Here is a 10,952-nt window from a genome sequence, read left to right on the forward strand (position 1 = left end):
ATAAATAAAAGAGAATATCATATACTATTCTGTATTAACAAATTTGAAAATATAGATATAGGCATAAATCTTCATAATCTTAAATTAGACAATGGTTTCTTAGATATGACACCAAACGCATAAACAACAAAAAACATATATACGATTTGGATGTCATCAAAATTTGATACTTAAAACTTTTGTTTTTCAAAGGATGCCATCAAGAAAGTAAAAGGGCAGCTCAAAGAGTGGGAGTAAATATTTGCAGATCGTATATCTGATAAAGAACTTGTGTCTGGAGTACATAAAAATTCTTACAACTCAATAATAAAAGGACAATTCAGTCAAAAAATGGGCAAAGGATCTAGACATTTCTCTAAAGAAGATATACAGATGTCCAATAGGCACAAGAAAAGATGCTCAACATCTTTACTCATCAGGAAAACACAAACCAAAACCACAATGACATAACACTTCACACCTCCCAGGATGGATTTAACCAAAAAGATAAATAATAACGAGTATTGGTGAGGGTGTGGAGAAATTGGAGCTCTTACCCACTGCTTGTGGAACATTAAAATGGTGCAACTGTTTTGGAAAACAATCTACAATTCCCCAAGTTATTAAACATAAAGTTATCAGAAGATCTGGCAATCCCACTCATAGCTACACACCCAAGAGAAATGAAAACATACATCCACTCAGAAACTTGCACATGAGTGTTTACAGAAGCATTATTCACAATAGTCAAAAGTGAAAACCCAAATATCCTTTAAGAGATGAATGGATAAACAAAATGTGATACATTCATATAATGGAACCTTATTCAGCCATAAAAAGAATGACATACGGATATATGCTACATTGTGGATGGACCTTGAAAACATTATGCTAAGTGCAAGAAACCAGTCACAAAAGTCCACATATTATATTATTCCATCCATATGAAAGTCCAGAATAGGGAAATCCAGAGACCTAAAGAAGACTGCATGCTAAGTCGCTTCAGTCATGTCTGACTCTTTGCAGCCCTATAGACTGTAGCCAGCCAGGCTCCTCTATCCATGGGATTCTCCAGGCAAGAATATTGGAGTGGGTTCCCATGCCCTCCTCCAGGGGATCTTCCCAACCCAGGGATCGGACCTGTGTCTCTTAAGTCTCCTGCATTGGCAGCCAAGTTCTTTACCACTAGCACCACCTGGGAAGCCCCTAAAGAAGATTAGTGGTTACTAAAGGCTGGAGCAGGGATAAAGGGGCCTGGAGGGTACTAGTGACTTGTATGGTTTATGAATTATGTCTCAATAAAGCTGTTCTGGACAACAACAACAAGAAAAACTCTCCTGGTAATTATTTGACAAGGTAATTTTAAAAATTAGTTAAGGTACAGAAGTCTAAACAAGAAATGGACAAACTTAACCTAACCGACATCTATAGAACAGTCCACACTATAATGGAACACTTTCTTTCGAGTGCACACAGAGCACTCACCTGGATAGACTACATTCTCGGCCATTATAAAAGAAACAACAAGTTTTAAACGTTTGAAATCATTTATGGAATGTATAGGGAACCCAACCATGGTGGCCAGATAATAAGCATATCCATGCGATGGTAAGATAAAAATAAATGCTCCCTGAGGCCCCAAATCATGTCATTTTGAAAGGACAGGCGGGAAACAGGTGTGGAAATGCACCTGAAGAATTTAAACCCCAAAGCTAAATGCAGAATCTGGTTTCAAATGAGAGAATCCTAGGAAGCTTTGCTAGTTTTTAATGTGAGAAAACCTGGAAAGCAGTGATGCTACTAGCCACTCCGAGAGATAACAGAGGGGCCGGCAGCTGCCTGCAACCTGCTACTTCAGCATGACTCCACTAAGGAGAGTTGAGACCTGGCGTCAGGTTACAGGGAGTCACGAGATAACCAGGTGGTGGCCTTTCTCAGAAACTGCCCCTGCTGACCTCCAGGTGGAAGAGGAGGCAGTGAGGTGGACAGGGAAGAAGGGAGGTGGCAGGCATGAACACCTCTCAAGCAAGAGGAGAAAATACAACCCGAGCAGCTCAGCCTGGCATGCCCAGCTGGGGTCCTGCAACAGGCAGGAGAAGCCAGAGTTGAGCAAAACTCCATCTGTTTAATCAGTCCCTGGGCTGCAGGAAATAAACTTACAGTTACCAGGGAAGAAAGAGGGGGTGGGGTAAACTGGGAGACTGGAACTGACATACACATTCCTATATATAAAATGGATAACTAATAAGGGTCTATTGTAGAGCACAGGGAACTCTGCTCAACACTCTGTAATGCCCTGTGTGGGAGAAGAACCTTTAAAAAAAGTGGATATATGTGTGTGCATAACTGATTCACTTTGCTGTACACCTGAAATTAACAGAGCACTGTAAATCATCTACACTCCAAAAAACTTTTTTTTAACTAGAGAAAAATACACAGCCCATGGGCTCTTGGCAGCACCCAGGAAAATGGTGAGGGGTAGGCGGGCAGGAGAATCCCACCCTTGTGGGCCAAGCTCTTCGGGTACTTGCAGAAACTCTCTCCCTCTTTATATGTCCCTCCTTAGCCTTGTAGGCGGAGAAGGCAATGGCACCCCACTCCAGGACTCCTGCCTGGAAAATTCCACGGCAGAGGAGCCTGGTAGGCTGCAGTCCATGGGGTCGCTAAGAGTCGGACATGACTGAGTAACTTCACTTTCCCTTTTCACTTTCATGCATTGGAGAAGGAAATGGCAACCCACTCCAGTATTCCTGCCTGGAGAATCCCAGGGACGGAGGAGCCTGGTGGGCAGCCGTGCATGCGGTCGCACAGTCAGACACGACTAAAGCGACTTAGCAGCAGCAGCAGCAGCCTTATAGGAGGATCCCCGTCAACATTACTACTATCAAACTTCTTTAACTTTTGCCAGTATTATTGTTTTAATTGGCAATGACATACTTTACTAGTGATGCTGAAGACCTTTCCTCATGGTCATTGTGGATTTGAAATTTCACTCTTGTGAATGGCTTGTTCATATCTTTCCTCCATTTTTCTACTATTTTTCTTTTGCTGACTGGGGAAGTTTCTTTCATCTCTGGATACAAGTCCTTTGCCTGTTACAAATGTTGCAAATATTTTCCTCTCATTTATCTCTCCTGTTTTTCTTTTTAAACTCAGTTTGGTAACTTTTATAAAGATTTTAAAAATTTAGTCATATTTCTCTTTATTTTCCTTATTTTTCTTGTTGTGTCTTATTTTAAGAAAGCCTTCACTCTCCCCAATATGCTCTCATTTTTTCCTCGATTACTTCTAGAATTTTGTTTTTGTTTTTTCTGCATTGGTCTTTAGTCATCTGGAACATGTTGTTTCACCATAAGAGTAGCTGTGAGAAGGAGGAAGATGCTGTGCACTCAAGTGTGGGGACCTGGAGCCCCAACAAACCTGGACCCGGATTCTAACTCTACCTCAATTCAAACAGAGATAATGACCTATTTTGTTAATTTGACGACACACATCTTAAAAGTTTCTGAAATCAGGATGTGTCTTATAAACAATGGTGTATCATGGTTTCACTTACAGCTTTCTTAGCAGTATATAAAAATAGTGTGTCTTTCAAGCTCTGGCATCTTAGATTTCATGAATCTAAGGTGGGCATGCTGATTTTCTTCAACTCCCTTTTTAGATTTCTCTGTTAGGTTCAACAGTTTTTCAGTAGATCCACTTAAAGGGTAATGAGTTTGTAGGAACATTGGGGAATCAGGGGTTTGGAAGCCCTGGATTGGGGGACTGTAACTCTTCAATTGCCCATCTTAGATTTCTTGAAACACAAAGGATCCAACCTCAGGTCCCTAAGGGGGTGAGATAAACAGGCACTTCATGGGCCCAGGATGGGTGAGACATTCCATCTAGGTGAGTTCACCTTCATTCCAGAGAAAGCAGCTACTCTGAGGTCTCATTCTTCCTGCAATCCTGGGCCTTCCTCCTTAGCCTCCAGAACCTGAGCCTCCATTCCAGGAGGAATGGAGGGCTCCTTCAGGCCCCCTTCCCTAAAACCTTCAGTGGGACAAGGCCATACCTTCAGTTGTCTGCCATATCCAGGATGCTCAGAGCTGACAGTTAAGGGCTCTGTCTAAGGCTGACCTCTGTCCACATTCAACAAGACTGCACCCTCACCCCTGGGGACACCCACACCTGCTGGGCACCAGAAGCGATTAAGGCCATGCCCCCACATCCTCTCACAACAGCTTCTGCCTGGCTCCTCCCACTGCCTACCTGGTGAGTCTGTAGTTTTGCAGCTTCTGCAAATGCTGGAGACAGGGAGCCGAGGGCTCTGACAGAGCTGCCTCTGTCAGAACCCTGGCACTGGGCTCAGGGAAGGCCAGGAGGACAGGGAGAGAGCCAGGGGGCTGCAAAGGCCCCCGGCCAGAGCCAGCGTGAGAACTTTGTGCACTTCAGCCACACTGCCACCCAGAAAGCCCCTGCCTCATCCCAGATGAGGGGAAGCAGAGTGACACCCCAAAGAGTTACAGTCCCCAAATCCAGGGCTTCCATGCCCTTGATTTCCCAGCGTTCCTACATACTCACTGTCCTCTAAGTGGAGCTACTGGAAAACTGTTGGAACTAAGAGAGAAATTTAAAAAGGGAGTTGAAGAAAATCAGCATGCCAACTGCATATGACAGCAAGAACAGGGATGGGACAGGAGACAGCTTCAAACACGGATTTCCCTTGATGTTTAATAACTTCTGCGTGATGTGCTGAGAATCCAAACAATGAATGGTATGCTGCTGGGTTGGCCAAATCATTTGTACAAGGGGGCACAGAGAGGGGATAAAACATTTATCACTTTCCCCTCAGAGGAAAAAATGTGGAGAACTAGCAGTACAAAGTGGAGTTAGTGTCCAAGTAATTATTGTTGTTATGACTTGATTATAGAACCACTATTGGCATAAAAAATAAGTCTTGAGAGATAACTAAACAAAATCAACCCAAAATTCTTGATTATACCAACAAAACCATGGAGAGGGATATTAAAATAAAAAACAAGGATATTTTATCTTTATCATTCCTGATAAAGATCATTCCTGATAAAGATAAAATGGGTTCAAGTATATATTTTTAAAGCTTTAAATGAATATACGCTATTTAATATACACTTTTCAGTCGACTCCCTTAAAAAAAAAAAAAAAACGGTAGTATCAAAGGAGGGGGAAAGAAAAGATACAAGGAAATGAACACTAGGCAGATGCAAAGGAAAAAAGCAGAGTCAGTCAACCTAAAAATCGAAGTCAAAACCCTAAAACAAGAAATGAGAAGGAAGGGCTTACCCAGCGTCCAGTGGTTAAGACTCCGCCTTCCAATGCAAAGGGTGTGGGTTTGACGTGGTCATGTATGGATGTGAGAGTTGGACTGTGAAGAAGGCTGAGCGCCGAAGATTTGATGCTTTTGAACTGTGTTGTTGGAGAAGACTCTTGAGAGTCCCTTGGACTGCAAGGAGATCCAACCAGTCCATTCTGAAGGAGATCAGCCCTGGGATTTCTTTGGAAGGAATGATGCTAAAGCTGAAACTCCAGTACTTTGGCCACCAGTTGACTCATTGGAAAAGACTCTGATGCTGGGAGGGATTGGGGGCAGGAGGAGAAGGGGACGACAGAGGATGAGATGGCTGGATGGCATCACTGACTCGATGGACGTGAGTCTCAGTGAACTCCGGGAGTTGGTGATAGACAGGGAGGCCTGGCGTGCTGCGATTCATGGGGTCGCAAAGAGTCGGACACAACTGAGCGACTGATCTCTGATCTGGTGAGCTAAGGTCCCACAAGGTATGTAGTACAGAGCAACCAACGTGGCTAGAAAAGAACACCTCTATGCAAAATTACAGCAACAACTGGTCACATCTTGCACCACATACAAAGATTAACTCAAATGGATCATAGACCCAAAATGTAAAGCCTAAAAGGAATTTTAAAAATAAAATGGTGAATTGTATGTTAAAAAAAAAAAAGAAATGAGAAGGAAATGAGTTGTAAGTACGAGTGAAAAGGTGACAGAATTCCCACCACTTGGCGGCTCGGGTGGTAAACGATCCACGGGCAATGGAGGAGACTGGGGTTCAGTCCCTCGGTGGGGAAGGTCCCTGGGGAAGGGAATGGCTACGCTCTCCAGTATTCTTGCCTGGAGAATTACAGGAACAGAGGAGCCTGATGGGCTACCGTCCACGGGGTCACAAAGAGTCAGATACGACCGAGTGACTAACACTTTGCATATATTACAGACTATAGTTCAGCTTCTACAATATATATCACGAAACACAAGTATACTGAGACTGTTAGACTTCTACTGAAGATTTTCAACGTCTAGGGGAGAGGTCACACTGCACAGCTCACACCGTGCGCGTGCGTGCTCAGTCGCTCAGTCATGTGCGCATGCGTGCTCAGTCGCTCAGTCACGTCCGACTGTGTGTGACCCCACAGACTATAGCCCACCAGGCTCCTCTGTCCATGGGATTTCCTAGGCAAGAATCCTGGAATGGTTTGCCATTTCCTTCTCCAGGGGATCTTCCCAACCCAGGGATCAAGCCCATGTCTCCTGCGTGGCAGGCAGATTTATCACTGAGTCACCTGGGAATCCCACAACTCACAGCCTTCTACTCAAAAGAGAAATCCTTTAATACCTGTCTCCTCAGTCAAGCCCCTCTGACACACCAAGCACACCAGGGTCTCAGCTGCTCCCCGCCCACAGCTGGCCCCAACCACAATCCTCAGGTTTTCTTCACTTGCTAGGATGGACACGGCGCAGCCCCAGCCATGCTGATACGGCACATGCAGGCTAATGGAGAAGACAGACTGTACACAAGCAAACAGACGTGAGGGAAAAAGAAGACGATAACCACCAAGGCAGATTCACAGGGACAGAAAGCAGATCAGTGCTTGCCAGAGGCTGTGGGAGAGAAGGATGGGGAATGACCGAGTAATGGATATGGGCTTTCCTTCTGGGGTGATGTACATGACGCGGGTGGTGGTTGCACAATATTCTAAACGTCACTGAACTGCACACTTTAAAATGGTTAAAATAGTAACCTTTATGTTGTGTATGCTGCTGCTGCTGCTAAGTTGCGTCAGTCGTGTCCAACTCTGTGTGACCCCATAGACGGAAGCCCACCAAGCTTCCCCATCCCTGGGATTCTCCAGGCAAGAACACTGGAGTGGGTTGCCACTGCCTTCTCCAATGCATGAAAGTGAAAAGTGAAAGGAAAGTCGCTCAGTCGAGTCCCACTCTTAGCGACCCCATGGACTGCAGCCCACCAGGCTCCTCTATCCATGGGATTTTCCAGGCAACAGTACTGGAGTGGGGTGCCATTGCCTTCTCTGTTATGTTGTGTATATTTTACCACACAAAAAAAGAAAAATGATACTTTCAGATGAGGTAAAGTGCTTTGAGGGAAGTCAGGCTGGATGTTATAATAAAGACAAGGGTGGGGCTCCTTAAGGGCAAAGAGTCAGTGAAGAGCTCAACATTTAACTGAGAAATGAACAGAGGGGAGAACCCAGGCTCATGAGGATTTGGGAAAAGAGCATTCCGCGCAGAGGGACACCAAACAGGGAGAAACTGGGTTGGAGAATGGGTAGAGGCCCTCAAGAAGCATCTGTGTTCCTTTGAGTGGATGGAAGCCACTGGGGCAGGGAGGTCCCTGAGCTTAGTGTGTTGAAAGGGCACTTTGGCTACTCTGCAGAGAAAGGTCACAGGGCATGAGCCTGAGATAGGGGGACCACTGAGAAGATGGATGCATTGGGAATGTCTGCAGGCTAGTACAGGTTCCCACGCCCGGAAAGGGAACACACTGAGGCTAGGAGGGTCTAGGCCCAGCAGGTGAGGTTGCCATGGTTACTGGAAGGTTCCCAGGAAACAGAGACAAGGTGGATGTCCAGGGAGAAAGACTGTGTCCCACAAGTTTCATTAGAGCATGGACCAGGCCCACCTGGGCACCAAGTCCAGGGCAGATGTGCAGTGGGAATGGCTGAGAGCTCAGACGGGATGCTGGATCGGCTGTCTCCCTCTAGCCCCAGGTCAGGGCTGCTTGTAGGAGTGGCATAGGATGGGAGGACAGAGAGAGGTGGGCCTAACAGGTGGGAGCTGCCTCTTGACCCTTGGGGAACGGAAGCAGTAGGGGCTGGACAGCCAGACCTACAGTCTCCCGTAGGCCAGACTGAGGGGCAGGCACGAGGCTGGCTGGGTGGGTGAGAATAAGGCACTTCCGTGAGGCTGCAGGTCTGGCTTGCAGTGTGGCCAATGTCAGCCACATGAAAGGAGAGAGCAGGAAGGAGAGTGGGGGAAGAGGTCTGGACCCCAGGAAGAGGATGTCCAGACAGATAAGGAGATGGTCACGGAGAAACCAAATTAACACTGACAGGGACTGCCAATCGTGGCCAGAACCAGCAAGACCAGGTGGAGAGGCTTCCTGGGTCACTGCAGCAGTAGGAACACATGTGTCCTGAATCCAGTGTTCCAGGTGACACACAGCTCTAGCCCCAAGAAAACCCAGAAAGGGCCAGGAGGTTGTGAAGGCTTCAAGAACCCACATCACATGTGAGGAGCTGCAGTCACCATCATGCTTGATGGCCGTGGCTTAAATCTAGCAGAATGTAATGTAACACGCCTTCCCAGAGTCTCAACAAACAACACAATTTTCCATCAGACATCAATTTTGCCAGAAACATGAAAAACTAGCAAATATGATGGGAAATGGGAAAACAACATAGGCTAAGGGTCTGTACCTTCTACAACAGGGCAGAACACCAGAAGCGTCTCAGCAAAGTACAAAGCTAAACCAAAAAGACACACCTGCATGATCAGGGGAGTGAGATGCGCCCAGCCATGACCATCCTCTTTCAGCCCAGCTCACTTCTGGGGACCCTCCCAGGACCAGAACAACCACCGAGTTTCTGTAAACCGGAATAATCCATATCACCAGTGTTCATCCCTACCCTCTGCAGGCGCAACCGGAAAGCTGAGACGTTCTCGGGGTCAGGATGCACCTTGCCCTGCCTGAGTCCTAGGGACAGCAAGGTCAGGCCTGCTAGGAGCTGAGAAGTGTCCTCAAAAGAGAGAGGGTGGGATGGAGTTCTCCAGGGACCAATGGGACTTGGGGGATCAACAGGCAGGAGGAGGTTCGAGGTCATTCCAGGCTGACGGGAACTAAGCTGTGCTCAGGGATCCCAAGAGTCTGGCATGTACAACAGGGCGCAGCAGGCGCTTCCTTCAGGACAGACTGGAGGGAGGGAGGCACCAGCTGGGAAGGAAGTGTCTGTGAAAGGAAGGAAAAGATCCAGCTGATAGAGCCTGTGCCCACACACCCTGCCCTGAGCCACCCCATGGCTGCTTCTTTCCCAAGCCTCACTCCTGACACTCCAGTTGGCATGCTCTCTTGGATCTGATCTGTTTACCCATGGATTCAAGAGCTGAAGCTCTGTCCAGTTCACCAAGCTTAGCAATGCTGGCTAAAGGTATGAATGAATGAACAAATGAATACACGCACAGACCATCCATTGAATTGAAGCACTGAGTTCAGAAGTGAATGAATAGAAAAACATCAGTCACTGGACCATGGTCAAAGTCACAGGATATTCATCCTGACTCCATTTTTAGCAGCTAGGTGACTTTGGAGGATTGGGCTGTGGCTTCCTCATCTGAGACTGGGTCACAGGACTATGGGGGCATTCAGTGAGGGCAAGCACATGGTAAATATTAAAGGTCTCGGACAGGTGGGATGTTTGTTGCAACCCTTTATCAAGATTCCAGGACAAGAAGCAGACAATGTGCACCCAGACCCATACCAAGAAGCTCTTCAGCCTCTGGGGCTGAGCCTGCCCCCAGGGCTTCCCCGAGGTCTTCCCAGACAGCTCTGGGACTGCAGAAAAGAGCTGACATCTGAGCGGGATTCTGACCTGGAATACACACACTCCTCCTCGTCTCCATTCTTTATAAATCAGAAAATTAACTATCTGGAAAAGAGTCTTCTGCACCAGAAACCCAAATGAGCTTAATGTATAATTTATGCATGAAAATGTAGATGTCAACGTGTGACAAATCGTAGTAAAAATATTTTTGTAGTTAAAGTTTTAGGCATCTGTCTTCCTCCCAGGAGAGTCACGGTATCGATGACATGCGGCCCCAGGGCTCTGGGCTGGTGGGGCAGGAAAGTGGCCTGTCTTTTTCACCAGCAGTGATGAAGCTGCCAGTGCAGTCCCAGCCTTGGCATGAGCCACAGGCAGCCAAGTCACAGCTTTGCCTCCCTGGGGTCCTACCACGTCTTGCTCAAAACGGGGATTTCATACTCTATGACAACTCTGTGTTAGACCCAAGGGTGGAAGACAGGATGGAGAATGATCTCACTCCTGGAGCTTTGAGTCCCCTGGGAGAGCCAAGCAAGCAAAGGATCAAAGACACTGACAGTGTGCCAAGTGCTAGGGCAGGGATGGGTCCAAGCAGTCACCAAGGAGCAAGTACTTCCTGTGCCAAGAGCATCCCCGAGAGACTGCAAGAGGCAGGAGTCTGTCAGGAGGACAAAGGCAGGAGAACATTCCTCAAGAGAAGAATCATGTGTGTAAAGAGAGAGGCTACAGCAATATGGCCAGATGGGTGCAGGTGCGGCCTGCAGAACATGGCAGGGGCTAATGGTGAGCCTGGAGTGAAGAGAGGGAGCCAGGTCACCCAGGGGCCTGTATGTCTATCGAGAGGCAGAACCTTATCCTAGACTGAAAACTTGCAAACTGATCAAGTCTACACCTCACTCTGGCCCACAGTGTAGAGGCTAAGAGGAGGGCTGTTGTGGGCAGCCAATGAGAGAGAAGACAAACGGGTTTTGTGAATGGTAAAGTGCAGCACCCAAAGTGCCCTCCCCAGCCGGGTCTCGAGTACCGCACAACTCAGCAGCCTGCCTGCTTCAGATGTGCCCTCGCTCACAGGCGCCCCAGTCCATAGCCGTGGCTGGCACATC

The 10,952-nt window shown here is 47.1% G+C and overlaps 1 protein-coding gene across 1 annotated transcript in view; it reads right to left on the reverse strand.

Moving 5' to 3' along the window:
* The window catches only part of SH2D4B (SH2 domain containing 4B), an 82,107-nt gene that overhangs the window by 70,388 nt on the left and 767 nt on the right, over positions 1-10,952 (reverse strand). The window lies entirely within an intron of this gene.

The sequence above is a fragment of the Bison bison genome, unplaced genomic scaffold, assembly GCF_000754665.1.
Source record: "Bison bison bison isolate TAMUID 2011002044 unplaced genomic scaffold, Bison_UMD1.0 scf7180017864029, whole genome shotgun sequence".
NCBI classification, from domain to species: domain Eukaryota; kingdom Metazoa; phylum Chordata; class Mammalia; order Artiodactyla; family Bovidae; genus Bison; species Bison bison.